Genomic DNA, 19825 nt, shown 5'->3' with positions numbered 1-19825 from the left:
AACGGCCGATATATCGTCCAGTCTGTACGGGCCTTAACTCAGCACAGGGGACTGGCTTCTCCCAGGAAGGGGGCCTGCTTTTTTCTCTTACGTCCTAGAGGATGCTGGGGACTCTGTAAGGACCAAGGGGGTATAGACGGGCTCCGCAGGAGATAGGGCACCTAAAAGAACTTTGACTATGGGTGTGCACTGGCTCCTCCCTCTATGCCCCTCCTCCAGACCTCAGTTAGATTCTGTGCCCAGAGGAGAAAGGGTACAAAGCAGTGAGCTCTCAAGAGTTTGCTGTTTTAAAGAATTTTGTTAGGTTTTTATTTTCAGGGAGTCCTGTTGGCAACAGGCTCCCTGCATCGTGGGACTGAGGAGAGAGAAGCAGAGCTGGCTTGTAAGGTTGGGCACTGCTTCTAGGCTACTGGACACCATTAGCTCCAGAGGGAGTCGGAACACAGGCCTCACCTGGGGTTCGACCCGGAGCCGCGCCGCCGTCCTCCTCACAGATGCCGAAGATAGAAGCCGGGTGAGTATTGAGGAAAAGACTTCAGGCGGCAGAAGACATCAGAGCTTCATGAGGTAAGCGCGCAGCGGTAAGCTGCGCGCCATTGCTCCCAGTCACACACACACAGGAGGCACTGTAGGGCGCAGGGGGGGGGGGGGGGGGCGCCCTGGGCATAAATATGTTGGATTAGGCTGTGGGACAGTAAATCCACGGACCCCCGCCATTTTCTTACAATATCATGAGGGGACCGAAGCCCGCCGTCGGGTGGGCGGGGCTTGACCCTCGGCACTAACCAGCGCCATTTTCTCCACAGAGGCTGCATGAGAAAACGCTGGCTCCCTGTTCTCTCCCCTGCTGAGCTTCACAGGCTGGAAAAAAGAGGAGGGGGGCACATTGGCGACGCAGTGAGTGGAGATTAACATTATAAATATATAAAAGCGCTATCTGGTCATATATTCCAGTGTTTGGGCGCTGGGTGTGTGCTGGCATTCTCTCTCTCTGTCTCCCCTAAGGGCCTGGTTGGGGTTTTGTCCCCTTATAGGTAACTCCTTGTGTGTGTGGGGTGTCGGTAAGTGTGTGTCGACATGTCTGAAGCGGAAGGCTTCTCCAAGGAGGAGGTGGAGCAAATGAGTGGTGTGTCCCCGTCGCTGGTGCCGACTCAGGATTGGATGAGCATGTGGCATAGGTTAAATGCAAGTGCGACATCTTTACATGAGAGGCTTGATAAGGCTGAATTAAGGGGAACATCAGGGGGTCAATCCTCGGATTGGACCGATTCACAGGGCCCGTCGGGGTCTCAAAAACGTCCCTTAGCACAAGACACTACTACCGACACGGACTCTGATTCCAGTGTCGATTATGACGAAGTAAAATTGCACCCTAGGGTGACTAAAACCATTCAGTGTATGATTGTGGCAATTAGGGATGTCTTGCATATTGTGGATGAACCCTCGGTCCCCGACACAAGGGTACACATGTTTAAGGAAAAGAAACAGATTATGAATTTTCCCACATCTCATGAATTAAATGAATTCTTTATAAAAGCTTGGGAGACTCCGGAGAAGAGGCCGCAGATCCCCAAAAGAATTTATATGGCATACCCCTTCCCTAAACAGGACAGGGAGAGTTGGGAATCACCTCCCACTGTGGACAAGGCCCTGACGCGCTTGTCCAAGAAGGTGGCGCTACCGTCTCCTGACACAGCTGCCCTTAAGGACCCTGCAGATCGCAGGCAAGAAACTACCTTAAAGGGTATTTATTCTCATACGGGTGCTGTACTACGACCGACGATTGCATCGGCATGGGTGTGTAGCGCAGTTGCAGCTTGGGCAGATGAGCTGACAGATAATTTTGATAGTATGGATAAGGATACTATATTCTTAACTATAGCCCATATAAAAGACGCAGTCTTATTTATGAGGGATGCTCAAAGAGACATTGGATTGCTGGCCTCTAGGGCCAATGCCATGTCGATCTCAGCGAGACGATCCTTATGGACTCGCCAATGGACGGGTGATGCGGATTCCAAAAAGCATATGGAAGTACTACCCTATAAGGGTGATGTATTGTTTGGGGATGGGCTGACGGACCTGGTTTCCACAGCTACAGCAGGTAAATCAAATTTTTTACCATATATTCCCCAACAGCAAAAGAAAATGCCACCCTACCAGATGCAGTCCTTTCGGTCGCACAAGTCCAGAAGAGGTCGGGGATCCTCCTTCCTTGCCAGAGGTAAGGGCAGAGGCAAAAGAGCACCTGCTTCGGCAGGCGCCCGGGAACAAAAGTCCTCCCCGGCTACTCCAAAACCCACAACATGACGCCGGGACTCCCCTGAGGGAGTCCGCACCGGTGGGCGCACGTCTTCGACTTTTCAGCCAGGTCTGGGTCAGCTCAGACCTGAATCCCTGGGTGTTAGAAATAGTTTCCCAGGGTTATAAACTGGAATTCGAAGAGGTGCCCCCGCGCCGATTTTTCAAGTCGGCCCTACCAGTTTCCACGTCGGAACGGGATGTAGTGTTAGCTGCAATTCAAACGCTGTGTATACCGCAAGTGATAATCAGGGTAACCATGAACCAGCAGGGAAGAGTTTATTACTCAACCCTCTTTGTGGTCCCGAAACCGGACGGTTCGGTCAGACCTATCTTGAATCTGAAATCCCTAAACCTGTACATAAAAAGATTCAAATTCAAAATGGAATCGCTCAGAGCGATAATAGCCAATATGGAGGAGGGGGAGTTTATGGTGTCTCTGGACATAAAGGATGCGTACCTTCATGTCCCCATATAACCCCCCCCCATCAAGAATTCCTGAGATTCGCTGTACAGGATTGTCATTACCAATTTCAGAGGTTGCCGTTTGGACTTTCCACGGCCCCGAGGATTTTCACCAAGATAATGGCGGAAATGATGGTGGTCCTGCGCAAGCATGGAGTCACAATTATCCCATACTTGGACGATCTCCTGATAAAAGCGAGATCAAGGGAGAAATTGCTGAGCAGTGTGGCGCTCTCTCTGAGAGTGCTCCAGCAACACGGTTGGATTCTAAATCTACCGAAGTCACAGTTGATTCCGACAACTCGATTACCGTTCCTAGGTATGATACTGGATACGGAACAAATGAAGGTCTTCCTTCCAATGCAGAAAGCCCAGGACATCCAGAACATGGTCAGAGACCTGCTGAAACCGAAAAGGGTGTCTGTTCACCAGTGCACTCGAGTTCTGGGAAAGATGGTGGCGGCCTACGAGGCCATTCCATTCGGAAGGTTCCATGCAAGGACTTTTCAATGGGACCTTCTGGACAAGTGGTCCGGGTCCCATCTACACTTACATCGAAAAATAACTCTGTCCCCAGGGGCCAGTGTGTCTCTCCTGTGGTGGTTGCAAAGTGCTCACCTACTGGAGGGTCGCAGATTCGGAATTCAGGATTGGATCCTGGTTACCATGGACGCAAGCCACCGAGGATGGGGAGCAGTCACACGAGGAAGAAATTTTCAGGGACTTTGGTCAGACCAGGAGTCATGTCTACACATTAATGTGTCGGAACTCAGGGCCATATACAACGGCCTTCGACAAGCGGAGAGTCTTCTTCGAAACCTACCGGTTCTGATTCAGTCAGACAATGTCACAGCAGTGGCTCATGTGAACCGCCAAGGCGGGACAAGAAGCAGAGTCGCGATGGCGGAAGCCACCAGGATTCTTCGCTGGGCGGAAAATCACGTGAGCGCTCTGTCGGCTGTCTTCATTCCGGGAGTGGACAACTGGGAGGCTGACTTCCTCAGCAGACACGATCTCCATCCAGGAGAGTGGGGACTTCATCAAGAAGTCTTTGTAGACTGTGGGGTATATGCAATTGCGGTCGAATTCCCGAAATTGTCGAATTTCGGGTAATTTTCGACCAAAAAAAAAATTCGCCTATGCAATTCAGTGCTTTCCGACCAAAAAACGGACTTTCAAAATTCGACTTTTTGAAATTCGAATTTTTGCAAATTCGACTTTTCTGCAATGATACAAGTGCTGCAATTCGACCAAAGCATATTCAATTCAAGTTTGGAAATTCGACAGCAGTGCTTTTAGACAGCAAATTCGTCATTTTCAATCCGCCACACTTTGGAGGGTGAAAACAAATAAAAAAAATTTAAACATGTTTTTTTTTGTGTTTTTTTTTGGGGAATAGCAGATCTATTTATATTAGAAGGGATTAGGTACTTTTTTTTTTTTTTTGGAGGCACAAATATTATTTATATATTTTTTAAAATATTATTATTATTATTATTTTTTATTGCTGGAACGGTAAAATCCTAAAAAAAAATGGCGTGGGGTCCCCCCTCCAAAGCATAACCAGCCTCGGGCTCTTCGAGCTGGTCCTGGTTCTAAAAATGCGGGGAAAAAATTGACAGGGGATCCCCCGTATTTTTAAAACCAGCACCGGGCTCTGCGCCTGGTGCTGGTGCCAAAAATACGGGGGACAAAAAGCGTAGGGGTCCCCTGTATTTTTAACACCAGCATCGGGCTCCACTAGCTGGACAGATAATGCCACAGCCGGGGGTCACTTTTATGCCGTGCCCTGCGGCCGTGGCATTAAATATCCAACTAGTCACCCCTGGCCGGGGTACCCTGGGGGAGTGGGGACCCCTTCAATCAAGGGGTCCCCCCCCCCAGCCACCCAAGGGCCAGGGGTGAAGCCCGAGGCTGTCCCCCCCCATCCAATGGGCTGCGGATGGGGTGGCTGATAGCCTTTTGTGATCATGAAAAGAATATTGTTTTTTCCAGCAGTACTACAAGTCCCAGCAAGCCTCCCCCGCAAGCTGGTACTTGGAGAACCACAAGTACCAGCATGCGGGAGAAAAGCGGGCCCGCTGGTACCTGTAGTACTACTGGAAAAAAAAATACCCAAATAAAAACAGGACACACACACCGTGAAAGTAAAACTTTATTTCATACGTCGACACACACATACTTACCTATGTTCACACGCCGACATCGGTCCTCTTCTCCATGTAGAATCCAGGGGTACCTGAAAATAAAAGATCAATATACTCACCTCAGCCATGGTCCAGAGATAAATCCACGTACTTGTAGAAAAAAACAAAACGCAAATACCCGCTCCATGCCGGACTGAAAGGGGTCCCATGCTGACACATGAGACCCCTATCCCCGAATGCAGAGAGACCTGTCAGTGACAGCTGTCACAGAAAGGTCTCTATAGCCAATCAGGAAGCGCAACTTCGTTGCGCTCACCTGATTGGCTCTGCGCGTCTGAGCAGACAGCGCATCGCACAGCCCAGTCCATTATATTCAATGGTGGGAACTTAGCGGCTAGCGGTGAGGTCACCCGCCGGTCAGCGGCTGACCGCGGGTTAACCCCACCGCTACCCGCAAAGTTCCCACCATTGAAAGTAATGGAGCGGCTTTGCGATGCGCTGTCTGACAGCTCAGACAGCGCACAGCCAATCAGGTGAGCGCCACGGAAGTAGCGCTTCCTGATTGGCTGAAGGGACTTCAGTGACAGGAGTCACGTGATGTCCCGGGATTCGGGAGAAAGGGGTCTGATGTGAAAGCATGGGACCCCTTTCTTAGTCCGGTATGGATCGGTGTTCGTTTTTTTGTTTTGCCAAGTACGTGGATTATCTCTGGACCTGGATGTACCTCTGGACGCTGGAAGGTGAGTATAATTTTTTCACAGGTACCCTCGGATCGTCGGAGACCGTGGCAGTCGGCGTGTCAACATAGGTAAGTATGTGTGTGTCGGTAGTGTGTAATAAAGTTTTACTATCAAGGTGTCTGTGTACTGTTTTTATTTGGGTATTTTTTTTCCAGTAGTACTACAGGTACCAGCGGGCCCGTTTTTCTCCCGCATGCTGGTACTTGTGGTTCTCCAAGTACCAGCTTGCGGGGGAGGCTTGCTGGGACTTGTAGTACTGCTGGAAAAAACAATATCTTTTTATTATCACAAAAGGCTATCAGCCCCCCCATCCGCAGCCCATTGGATGGGGGGGACAGCCTCGGGCTTCACCCCTGGCCCTTGGGTGGCTGGGGGGGGGACCCCTTGATTGTAGGGGTCCCCACTCCCCCAGGGTACCCCGGCCAGGGGTGACTAGTTGGATATTTAATGCCACGGCCGCAGGGCACGGCATAAAAGTGACCCCCGGCTGTGGCATTATCTGTCCAGCTAGTGGAGCCCGATGCTGGTGTTAAAAATACGGGGGACCCCTACGCTTTTTGTCCCCCGTATTTTTGGCACCAGCACCAGGCGCAGAGCCCGGTGCTGGTTTTAAAAATACGGGGGATCCCTGCCCAATTTTTCCCCTGCATTTTTAGAACCAGGACCAGCTTGAAGAGCCCGAGGCTGGTTATGCTTTGGAGGGGGGACCCCACGCCATTTTTTTTTCCGGGTTTTTCCCGTTTTTTCCCGTTTTTTAAAATCGCGGCAAAATCCGCCAAATCGGCCGATTTTCGCCCGCGATTCTGGCGAATCCGTTTTTCATTGAATATGGTGAATTCCGGAAGCCACCTTCCGGAATTCACCTGTCGAATTAAGTCGAATTAAAAAACGGCGAAAAATTGCCGCGATTCGCCGTGAATTGCATATACCCCATAATACGTCTTTGGGGAACTCCTCAGATAGACATGAAGGCGTCACGCCTCAACAAAAAACTTCGGAGGTATTGTGCCAGGTCTCGGGACCCTCAGGCAGTAGCAGTAGATGCTCTGATAACACCGTGGGTGTTCAAGTTGGTCTACGTGTTTCCTCCTCTTCCTCTCATCACAAAAGTGGTGAGGATCATAAGACGAAGAAGAGTACAGACGATACACGTTGTCCCAGACTGGCCTCGAAGGGCCTGGTACTCAGATCTACAAGAGATGCTCACGGGAGATCCCTGGCCTCTTCCGCTGAGGGAAGACCTGTTGCAACAGGGGCCCTGTGTATTTCAAGACTTACCGCGGTTACGTTTGACGGCATGGCGGTTGAACGCCGAATCCTAGCAAAAAAGGGGATTCCGGAAGAGGTCATCCCTACTTTAATAAAGGCTAGGAAGGAGGTGACGGTTAAGCATTATCACCGTATCTGGCGAAAGTATGTGTCTTGGTGTGAGACCAAGAATGCACCTACGGAAGATTTTCATCTGGGTCATTTTCTCCACTTCCTACAGACAGGAGTGGATATGGGCCTGAAATTAGGCTCTGTTAAGGTTCAGATTTCGGCCCTCTCGATTTTCTTTCAGAAGGAATTGGCTTCTCTTCCAGAAGTCCAGACGTTTGTAAAGGGAATGCTGCACATCCATCCCCCTTTTGTGCCTCCAGTGGCACCATGGGACCTCAACGTGGTGTTGCAGTTCCTAAAATCACACTGGTTTGAACCGCTTAACAAGGTTGAGTTGAAATTTCTTACTTGGAAGGTGATCATGTTGTTGGCCTTGGCATCGGCAAGGCGAGTATCAGAATTGGCGGCTTTGTCACACAAAAGCCCCTACTTGATTTTTCATGTGGATCAAGCTGAATTGAGGACACGTCCGCAATTTTTGCCTAAGGTGGTTTCTTCATTCCATGTGAATCAACCTATTGTGGTGCCTGTGGCTACAAATGACCTGGAGGATTCCAGATCCCTGGACGTAGTCAGGGCCTTAAAGATTTATGTAGCCAGGACGGCTAGAATTAGGAAAACAGAGGCCCTGTTTGTCCTGTATGCGGCCAATAAGATTGGCGCACCTGCTTCGAAGCAGACTATTGCTCGCCGGATCTGTAATACGATTCAGCAGGCTCACTCTACGGCTGGATTGCCGGTGACAAATTCGGTTAAGGCCCATTCCACTAGGAAGGTGGGCTCTTCTTGGGCGGCTGCCCGAGGCATCTCGGCATTACAACTTTGCCGAGCGGCGACTTGGTCGGGGTCAAACACTTTTGCTAAATTCTACAAGTTTGATACCCTGGCTGATGAGGACCTAGCGTTTGCTCAGTTGGTGCTGCAGAGTCATACGCACTCTCCCGCCCGATTGGATGCTTTGGTATAAACCCCATGGTCCTTACGGAGTCCCCAGCATCCTCTAGGACGTAAGAGAAAATAAGATTTTAAACCTACCGGTAAATCTATTTCTCCTAGTCCGTAGAGGATGCTGGGCGCCCGTCCCAGTGCGGAAACTCTGCAAGACTTGTATATAGTTGTTGATTACATAAGGGTTATGTTACAGTTGGAATCGGTTTTGGACCGTTGCTGTTTTTTGTTCATGCGGTTAACTGGTTATGTATGATCCAGGTTACATGGTATGATTGGTGTGGGCTGGTATGAATCTTGCCCTTGGATTTCTAAATCCTGCCTTGTAGTGTCCATCTCCTCTGGGCACAGTTCTCTAACTGAGGTCTGGAGGAGGGGCATAGAGGGAGGAGCCAGTGCACACCCATAGTCAAAGTTCTTTTAGGTGCCCTATCTCCTGCGGAGCCCGTCTATACCCCTTTGGTCCTTACGGAGTCCCCAGCATCCTCTACGGACTAGGAGAAATAGATTTACCGGTAGGTTTAAAATCTTATTTTTTTTATCTGTGGCCCTGATCCCCTAGGGCAGTGGTTCTCAAACTCGGTCCTCAGGACCCCACACGGTTCACGTTTTCCATGTCACCTAGCAGCTGCACTGTGTATCACCAACTGTCACATTTCAAAAATCTACAGGTGACCTGCAAAACATGAACTGTGTGGGGTCCTGAGGACCGAGTTTGAGAACCTGTGCCCTAGGGCATACAGCCCCGTGTTTACCAGCCTTGAGCTGCTTGGCACTATGGGGAGGGTCATCACACTGTGTGTTTCCCTGCCATAGTGACACCAGCAGTCCAGCACTAACTAGTGAAGCCTAGTGCTGGTTGTGGGGATCCCACAATTTTTGTCTACCCGATTTTGCTACTACCACATACCCTCCAACTGTACCTTTTTGGCAGGTACAGTACCTTTTTTTTATGGTCTGTACCGATTTTTGGCTCTCCAAACTTCCATTGAATGTATAGGAAAAGGGGCGTGACCACGCCCCCTTTACCCGTAGTCAAGCCCCTTTTTTCGGATTTGTACTGATTTTTATGTGTAAAATGTTGGAGGGTATGCTATCAGTCTGAGCTAAATGTGCTAGTGCTAGCTGTTATTTGGTCCGAGACACTGTGATTTTACTAGAGATGAGCGGGTTCGGTTCCTCGGAATCCGAACCCGCCCGAACTTCATGTTTTTTTACACGGGTCCGAGCGACTCGGATCTTCCCGCCTTGCTCGGTTAACCCGAGCGCGCCCGAACGTCATCATCACGCTGTCGGATTCTCGCGAGGCTCGGATTCTATATAAGGAGCCGCGCGTCGCCGCCATTTTTCACACGTGCATTGAGATTCATAGGGAGAGGACGTGGCTGCCGTCCTCTCCGTTTATAGAGATTCGAGAAGAGAGTGAGACAGTCTCACTAGAGAGAGACACAGTAGTAATTTTGGGGAGCATTAGGAGGAGTACTACTACTACTAGTACTTGCTGAAGTGAAGTGATAGATAGTGTGACTGTATTGTATTATCTGACTTGTGGGGGAGACACTGACAGTGGGGAGCAGTTAGAGTCTGAGAGCAGGACTCAGGACTCAGGAGTACATACTACATATAACGTACAGTGCACACTTTTGCTGCCAGAGTGCCACACCAGTATAATATATATTGTGATTGTATGCTTAGGAGTACTACTTGCAAGTTGCTGATAGTGTGACCAGTGACCTGACCACCAGTTTAATAATCACCACCAGTTTAATTAATATATATATATATATATATATATATATATATATATATATATAATTGTATATAATTAATATATATATAATATTATAACTGTATACCACCTACCCGTGTTTTTTTCTTTTTCTTTCTTCTTGATACATACTACTATAGTAGCTTACTGTAGCAGTCTGCGGTGCTGCTGAGCTGACAGTGTCCAGCAGGTCCGTCATCAGTCATCATTACCTAATAAATATATATCTACCTGTCCGGCTGCAGTACTAGTGATATTATATATACATATATATATTGATTTCATATCATTATCATCCAGTCTATATTAGCAGCAGACACAGTACGTTAGTCCACGGCTGTAGCTACCTCTGTGTCGGCACTCGGCAGTCCATCCATAATTGTATACCACCTACCCGTGGTTTTTTTTTTTTCTTTCTTCTTGATACATACTACTATAGTAGCTTACTGTAGCAGTCTGCGGTGCTGCTGAGCTGACAGTGTCCAGCAGGTCCGTCATCAGTCATCATTACCTAATAAATATATATCTACCTGTCCGGCTGCAGTACTAGTGATATTATATATACATATATATATTGATTTCATATCATTATCATCCAGTCTATATTAGCAGCAGACACAGTACGTTAGTCCACGGCTGTAGCTACCTCTGTGTCGGCACTCGGCAGTCCATCCATAATTGTATACCACCTACCCGTGGTTTTTTTTTTTCTTTCTTCTTGATACATACTACTATAGTAGCTTACTGTAGCAGTCTGCGGTGCTGCTGAGCTGACAGTGTCCAGCAGGTCCGTCATCAGTCATCATTACCTAATAAATATATATCTACCTGTCCGGCTGCAGTACTAGTGATATTATATATACATATATATATTGATTTCATATCATTATCATCCAGTCTATATTAGCAGCAGACACAGTACGTTAGTCCACGGCTGTAGCTACCTCTGTGTCGGCACTCGGCAGTCCATCCATAATTGTATACCACCTACCCGTGGTTTTTTTTTTTTCTTTCTTCTTGATACATACTACTATAGTAGCTTACTGTAGCAGTCTGCGGTGCTGCTGAGCTGACAGTGTCCAGCAGGTCCGTCATCAGTCATCATTACCTAATAAATATATATCTACCTGTCCGGCTGCAGTACTAGTGATATTATATATACATATATATATTGATTTCATATCATTATCATCCAGTCTATATTAGCAGCAGACACAGTACGTTAGTCCACGGCTGTAGTTACCTCTGTGTCGGCACTCGGCAGTCCATCCATAATTGTATACCACCTACCCGTGGTTTTTTTTTTCTTTCTTCTTGATACATACTACTATAGTAGCTTACTGTAGCAGTCTGCGGTGCTGCTGAGCTGACAGTGTCCAGCAGGTCCGTCATCAGTCATCATTACCTAATAAATATATTTCTACCTGTCCGGCTGCAGTACTAGTGATATTATATATACATATATATATTGATTTCATATCATTATCATCCAGTCTATATTAGCAGCAGACACAGTACGTTAGTCCACGGCTGTAGCTACCTCTGTGTCGGCACTCGGCAGTCCATCCATAATTGTATACCACCTACCCGTGGTTTTTTTTTTTCTTTCTTCTTGATACATACTACTATAGTAGCTTACTGTAGCAGTCTGCGGTGCTGCTGAGCTGACAGTGTCCAGCAGGTCCGTCATCAGTCATCATTACCTAATAAATATATATCTACCTGTCCGGCTGCAGTACTAGTGATATTATATATACATATATATATTGATTTCATATCATTATCATCCAGTCTATATTAGCAGCAGACACAGTACGTTAGTCCACGGCTGTAGCTACCTCTGTGTCGGCACTCGGCAGTCCATCCATAATTGTATACCACCTACCCGTGGTTTTTTTTTTTCTTTCTTCTTGATACATACTACTATAGTAGCTTACTGTAGCAGTCTGCGGTGCTGCTGAGCTGACAGTGTCCAGCAGGTCCGTCATCAGTCATCATTACCTAATAAATATATATCTACCTGTCCGGCTGCAGTACTAGTGATATTATATATACATATATATATTGATTTCATATCATTATCATCCAGTCTATATTAGCAGCAGACACAGTACGTTAGTCCACGGCTGTAGCTACCTCTGTGTCGGCACTCGGCAGTCCATCCATAATTGTATACCACCTACCCGTGGTTTTTTTTTTTCTTTCTTCTTGATACATACTACTATAGTAGCTTACTGTAGCAGTCTGCGGTGCTGCTGAGCTGACAGTGTCCAGCAGGTCCGTCATCAGTCATCATTACCTAATAAATATATTTCTACCTGTCCGGCTGCAGTACTAGTGATATTATATATACATATATATATTGATTTCATATCATTATCATCCAGTCTATATTAGCAGCAGACACAGTACGTTAGTCCACGGCTGTAGCTACCTCTGTGTCGGCACTCGGCAGTCCATCCATAATTGTATACCACCTACCCGTGGTTTTTTTTTTTCTTTCTTCTTGATACATACTACTATAGTAGCTTACTGTAGCAGTCTGCGGTGCTGCTGAGCTGACAGTGTCCAGCAGGTCCGTCATCAGTCATCATTACCTAATAAATATATATCTACCTGTCCGGCTGCAGTACTAGTGATATTATATATACATATATATATTGATTTCATATCATTATCATCCAGTCTATATTAGCAGCAGACACAGTACGTTAGTCCACGGCTGTAGCTACCTCTGTGTCGGCACTCGGCAGTCCATCCATAATTGTATACCACCTACCCGTGGTTTTTTTTTTTCTTCTTGATACATACTACTATAGTAGCTTACTGTAGCAGTCTGCGGTGCTGCTGAGCTGACAGTGTCCAGCAGGTCCGTCATCAGTCATCATTACCTAATAAATATATATCTACCTGTCCGGCTGCAGTACTAGTGATATTATATATACATATATATATTGATTTCATATCATTATCATCCAGTCTATATTAGCAGCAGACACAGTACGTTAGTCCACGGCTGTAGCTACCTCTGTGTCGGCACTCGGCAGTCCATCCATAATTGTATACCACCTACCCGTGGTTTTTTTTTTTTCTTTCTTCTTGATACATACTACTATAGTAGCTTACTGTAGCAGTCTGCGGTGCTGCTGAGCTGACAGTGTCCAGCAGGTCCGTCATCAGTCATCATTACCTAATAAATATATATCTACCTGTCCGGCTGCAGTACTAGTGATATTATATATACATATATATATTGATTTCATATCATTATCATCCAGTCTATATTAGCAGCAGACACAGTACGGTAGTCCATGGCTGTAGCTACCTCTGTGTCGGCACTCGGCAGTCCATCCATAAGTATACTAGTATCCATCCATCTCCATTGTTTACCTGAGGTGCCTTTTAGTTGTGCCTATTAAAATATGGAGAACAAAAATGTTGAGGTTCCAAAATTAGGGAAAGATCAAGATCCACTTCCACCTCGTGCTGAAGCTGCTGCCACTAGTCATGGCCGAGACGATGAAATGCCAGCAACGTCGTCTGCCAAGGCCGATGCCCAATGTCATAGTACAGAGCATGTCAAATCCAAAACACCAAATATCAGTAAAAAAAGGACTCCAAAACCTAAAATAAAATTGTCGGAGGAGAAGCGTAAACTTGCCAATATGCCATTTACCACACGGAGTGGCAAGGAACGGCTGAGGCCCTGGCCTATGTTCATGGCTAGTGGTTCAGCTTCACATGAGGATGGAAGCACTCAGCCTCTCGCTAGAAAAATGAAAAGACTCAAGCTGGCAAAAGCAGTAGCACCGCAAAGAACTGTGCGTTCTTCGAAATCCCAAATCCACAAGGAGAGTCCGACTCCAATTGTGTTGGTTGCGATGCCTGACCTTCCCAACACTGGACGTGAAGAGCATGCGCCTTCCACCATTTGCACGCCCCCTGCAAGTGCTGGAAGGAGCACCCGCAGTCCAGTTCCTGATAGTCAGATTGAAGATGTCAGTGTTGAAGTACACCAGGATGAGGAGGATATAGGTGTTGCTGGCGCTGGGGAGGAAATTGACAAGGAAGATTCTGATGGTGAGGTGGTTTGTTTAAGTCAGGCACCCGGGGAGACACCTGTTGTCCGTGGGAGGAATAGGGCCGTTGACATGCCTGGTGAAAATACCAAAAAAATCAGCTCTTCGGTGTGGAAGTATTTCACCAGAAATGCGGACAACATTTGTCAAGCCGTGTGTTGCCTTTGTCAAGCTGTAATAAGTAGGGGTAAGGACGTTAACCACCTCGGAACATCCTCCCTTATACGTCACCTGCAGCGCATTCATAATAAGTCAGTGACAAGTTCAAAAACTTTGGGCGACAGCGGAAGCAGTCCACTGACCAGTAAATCCCTTCCTCTTGTAACCAAGCTCACGCAAACCACCCCACCAACTCCCTCAGTGTCAATTTCCTCCTTCCCCAGGAATGTCAATAGTCCTGCAGGCCATGTCACTGGCAATTCTGACGAGTCCTCTCCTGCCTGGGATTCCTCCGATGCATCCTTGCGTGTAACGCCTACTGCTGCTGGCGCTGCTGTTGTTGCTGCTGGGAGTCGATGGTCATCCCAGAGGGGAAGTCGTACTCGTAAGACCACTTTTACTACTTCCACCAAGCAATTGACTGTCCAACAGTCCTTTGCGAGGAAGATGAAATATCACAGCAGTCATCCTGCTGCAAAGCGGATAACTGAGGCCTTGGCATCCTGGGTGGTGAGAAACGTGGTTCCGGTATCCATCATTACTGCAGAGCCAACTAGAGACTTGTTAGAGGTACTGTGTCCCCGGTACCAAATACCATCTAGGTTCCATTTCTCTAGGCAGGCGATACCGAAAATGTACACAGACCTCAGAAAAAGAGTCACCAGTGTCCTAAAAAATGCAGCTGTACCCAATGTCCACTTAACCACGGACATGTGGACAAGTGGAGCAGGGCAGGGTCAGGACTATATGACTGTGACAGCCCACTGGGTAGATGTATGGACTCCCGCCGCAAGAACAGCAGCGGCGGCACCAGTAGCAGCATCTCGCAAACGCCAACTCTTTCCTAGGCAGGCTACGCTTTGTATCACCGGTTTCCAGAATACGCACACAGCTGAAAACCTCTTACGGCAACTGAGGAAGATCATCGCGGAATGGCTTACCCCAATTGGACTCTCCTGTGGATTTGTGGCATCGGACAACGCCAGCAATATTGTGTGTGCATTAAATATGGGCAAATTCCAGCACGTCCCATGTTTTGCACATACCTTGAATTTGGTGGTGCAGAATTTTAAAAAAAACGAGAGGGGCGTGCAAGAGATGCTGTAGGTGACCAGAAGAATTGCGGGACACTTTCGGCGTACAGGCACCACGTACAGAAAACTGGAGCACCACCAAAAACGCCTGAACCTGCCCTGCCATCATCTGAAGCAAGAAGTGGTAACGAGGTGGAATTCAACCCTCTATATGCTTCAGAGTTTGGAGGAGCAGCAAAAGGCCATTCAAGCCTATACAATTGAGCACGATATAGGAGGTGGAATGTACCTGTCTCAAGCGCAGTGGAGAATGATTTCAACGTTGTGCAAGGTTCTGCAACCTTTTGAACTTGCCACACGTGAAGTCAGTTCAGACACTGCCAGCCTGAGTCAGGTCATTCCCCTCATCAGGCTTTTGCAGAAGAAGCTGGAGGCATTGAAGGAGGACCTAAAAGGGAGCGATTCCGCTAGGCATGTGGGACTTGTGGATGCAGCCCTTAATTCGCTTAACAAGGATTCACGGGTGGTCAATCTGTTGAAAACAGAGCACTACATTTTGGCCACCGTGCTCGATCCTAGATTTAAAACCTACCTTGGATCTCTCTTTCCGGCAGACACAAGTCTGCTGGGGTTCAAAGACCTGCTGGTGACAAAATTGTCAAGTCAAGCGGAACGCGACCTGTCAACATCTCCTCCTTCACATTCTCCCGCAACTGGGGGTGCGAGGAAAAGGCTCAGAATTCCGAGCCCACCCGCTGGCGGTGATGCAGGGCAGTCTGGAGCGACTGCTGATGCTGACATCTGGTCCGGACTGAAGGACCTGACAACGATTACGGACATGTCGTCTACTGTCACTGCATATGATTCTGTCACCATTGAAAGAATGGTGGAGGATTATATGAGTGACCGCATCCAAGTAGGCACGTCAGACAGTCCGTACTTATACTGGCAGGAAAAAGAGGCAATTTGGAGGCCCTTGCACAAACTGGCTTTATTCTACCTAAGTTGCCCTCCCACAGGTGTGTACTCCGAAAGAGTGTTTAGTGCCGCCGCTCACCTTGTCAGCAATCGGCGTACGAGGTTACTTCCAGAAAATGTGGAGAAGATGATGTTCATTAAAATGAATTATAATCAATTCCTCCGTGGAGACATTGACCAGCAGCAATTGCCTCCACAAAGTACACAGGGAGCTGAGATGGTGGATTCCAGTGGGGACGAATTGATAATCTGTGAGGAGCGGGATGTACACGGTGATATATCGGAGGATGATGATGAGGTGGACATCTTGCCTCTGTAGAGCCAGTTTGTGCAAGGAGAGATTAATTGCTTCTTTTTCGGTGGGGGTCCAAACCAACCCGTCATTTCAGTCACAGTCGTGTGGCAGACCCTGTCACTGAAATGATGGGTTGGTTAAAGTGTGCATGTCCTGTTTATACAACATAAGGGTGGGTGGGAGGGCCCAAGGACAATTCCATCTTGCACCTCTTTTTTCTTTCATTTTTATTTGCGTCATGTGCTGTTTGGGGAGTGTTTTTTGGAAGGGCCATCCTGCGTGACACTGCAGTGCCACTCCTAGATGGGCCCGGTGTTTGTGTCGGCCACTAGGGTCGCTTATCTTACTCACACAGCTACCTCATTGCGCCTCTTTTTTTCTTTGCGTCATGTGCTGTTTGGGGAGTGTTTTTTGGAAGGGCCATCCTGCGTGACACTGCAGTGCCACTCCTAGATGGGCCCAGTGTTTGTGTCGGCCACTAGAGTCGCTTATCTTACTCACACAGCTACCTCATTGCGCCTCTTTTTTTCTTTGCGTCATGTGCTGTTTGGGGAGTGTTTTTTGGAAGGGCCATCCTGCGTGACACTGCAGTGCCACTCCTAGATGGGCCAGGTGTTTGTGTCGGCCACTAGGGTCGCTTATCTTACTCACACAGCTACCTCATTGCGCCTCTTTTTTTCTTTGCGTCATGTGCTGTTTGGGGAGTGTTTTTTGGAAGGGCCATCCTGCGTGACACTGCAGTGCCACTCCTAGATGGGCCCGGTGTTTGTGTCGGCCACTAGGGTCGCTTATCTTACTCACACAGCTACCTCATTGCGCCTCTTTTTTTCTTTGCGTCATGTGCTGTTTGGGGAGTGTTTTTTGGAAGGGCCATCCTGCGTGACACTGCAGTGCCACTCCTAGATGGGCCCGGTGTTTGTGTCGGCCACTAGGGTCGCTTAGCTTACTCACACAGCTACCTCATTGCGCCTCTTTTTTTCTTTGCGTCATGTGCTGTTTGGGGAGTGTTTTTTGGAAGGGCCATCCTGCGTGACACTGCAGTGCCACTCCTAGATGGGCCCGGTGTTTGTGTCGGCCACTAGGGTCGCTTATCTTACTCACACAGCTACCTCATTGCGCCTCTTTTTTTCTTTGCGTCATGTGCTGTTTGGGGAGTGTTTTTTGGAAGGGCCATCCTGCGTGACACTGCAGTGCCACTCCTAGATGGGCCCGGTGTTTGTGTCGGCCACTAGGGTCGCTTATCTTACTCACACAGCTACCTCATTGCGCCTCTTTTTTTCTTTGCGTCATGTGCTGTTTGGGGAGTGTTTTTTGGAAGGGCCATCCTGCGTGACACTGCAGTGCCACTCCTAGATGGGCCCGGTGTTTGTGTCGGCCACTAGGGTCGCTTATCTTACTCACACAGCTACCTCATTGCGCCTCTTTTTTTCTTTGCGTCATGTGCTGTTTGGGGAGTGTTTTTTGGAAGGGCCATCCTGCGTGACACTGCAGTGCCACTCCTAGATGGGCCCGGTGTTTGTGTCGGCCACTAGGGTCGCTTATCTTACTCACACAGCTACCTCATTGCGCCTCTTTTTTTCTTTGCGTCATGTGCTGTTTGGGGAGTGTTTTTTGGAAGGGCCATCCTGCGTGACACTGCAGTGCCACTCCTAGATGGGTCCGGTGTTTGTGTCGGCCACTAGGGTCGCTTATCTTACTCACACAGCTACCTCATTGCGCCTCTTTTTTTCTTTGCGTCATGTGCTGTTTGGGGAGTGTTTTTTGGAAGGGCCATCCTGCGTGACACTGCAGTGCCACTCCTAGATGGGCCAGGTGTTTGTGTCGGCCACTATGGTCGCTTAGCTTACTCACACAGCTACCTCATTGCGCCTCTTTTTTTCTTTGCGTCATGTGCTGTTTGGGGAGTGTTTTTTGGAAGGGCCATCCTGCGTGACACTGCAGTGCCACTCCTAGATGGGCCCGGTGTTTGTGTCGGCCACTAGGGTCGCTTATCTAACTCACACAGCTACCTCATTGCGCCTCTTTTTTTCTTTGCGTCATGTGCTGTTTGGGGAGTGTTTTTTGGAAGGGCCATCCTGCGTGACACTGCAGTGCCACTCCTAGATGGGCCAGGTGTTTGTGTCGGCCACTAGGGTCGCTTAGCTTACTCACACAGCTACCTCATTGCGCCTCTTTTTTTCTTTGCGTCATGTGCTGTTTGGGGAGTGTTTTTTGGAAGGGCCATCCTGCGTGACACTGCAGTGCCACTCCTAGATGGGCCAGGTGTTTGTGTCGGCCACTAGGGTCGCTTAGCTTACTCACACAGCTACCTCATTGCGCCTCTTTTTTTCTTTGCGTCATGTGCTGTTTGGGGAGTGTTTTTTGGAAGGGCCATCCTGCGTGACACTGCAGTGCCACTCCTAGATGGGCCCGGTGTTTGTGTCGGCCACTAGGGTCGCTTATCTTATTCACACAGCTACCTCATTGCGCCTCTTTTTTTCTTTGCGTCATGTGCTGTTTGGGGAGTGTTTTTTGGAAGGGCCATCCTGCGTGACACTGCAGTGCCACTCCTAGATGGGCCAGGTGTTTGTGTCGGCCACTAGGGTCGCTTAGCTTACTCACACAGCTACCTCATTGCGCCTCTTTTTTTCTTTGCGTCATGTGCTGTTTGGGGAGTGTTTTTTGGAAGGGCCATCCTGCGTGACACTGCAGTGCCACTCCTAGATGGGCCCGGTGTTTGTGTCGGCCACTAGGGTCGCTTATCTTACTCACACAGCTACCTCATTGCGCCTCTTTTTTTCTTTGCGTCATGTGCTGTTTGGGGAGTGTTTTTTGGAAGGGCCATCCTGCGTGACACTGCAGTGCCACTCCTAGATGGGCCCGGTGTTTGTGTCGGCCACTAGGGTCGCTTATCTTACTCACACAGCTACCTCATTGCGCCTCTTTTTTTCTTTGCGTCATGTGCTGTTTGGGGAGTGTTTTTTGGAAGGGCCATCCTGCGTGACACTGCAGTGCCACTCCTAGATGGGCCAGGTGTTTGTGTCGGCCACTAGGGTCGCTTAGCTTAGTCATCCAGCGACCTCTGTGCAAATTTTAGGACTAAAAATAATATTGTGAGGTGTGAGGTATTCAGAATAGACTGAAAATGAGTGGAAATTATGGTTTTTGAGGTTAATAATACTTTGGGATCAAAATGACCTCCAAATTCTATGATTTAAGCAGTTTTTTTAGGTTTTTTGGGAAAAAACACCCGAATCCAAAACACACCCGAATCCGACAAAAAAAATTCGGTGAGGTTTTGCCAAAACGCGTTCGAACCCAAAACACGGCCGCGGAACCGAACCCAAAACCAAAACACAAAACCCGAAAAATTTCTGGTGCACATCTCTAGATTTTACATTTCCATTTTGTTTTAATAATAAAAAATAAGTGTGCTGTATGGATCTCAGGGATATCTGACATTGCAGTTCTGCTGAATGTAAGCATCAGCTTTGGCATTTTGAAACCACTGGTCAAAGACAGCGGCTTTAGTTTGGAAGGGCAAAACAAGCT

The sequence above is a fragment of the Pseudophryne corroboree genome, chromosome 6 (assembly GCF_028390025.1).
Source record: "Pseudophryne corroboree isolate aPseCor3 chromosome 6, aPseCor3.hap2, whole genome shotgun sequence".
NCBI classification, from domain to species: domain Eukaryota; kingdom Metazoa; phylum Chordata; class Amphibia; order Anura; family Myobatrachidae; genus Pseudophryne; species Pseudophryne corroboree.
This window is presented reverse-complemented; position numbering follows the sequence as displayed.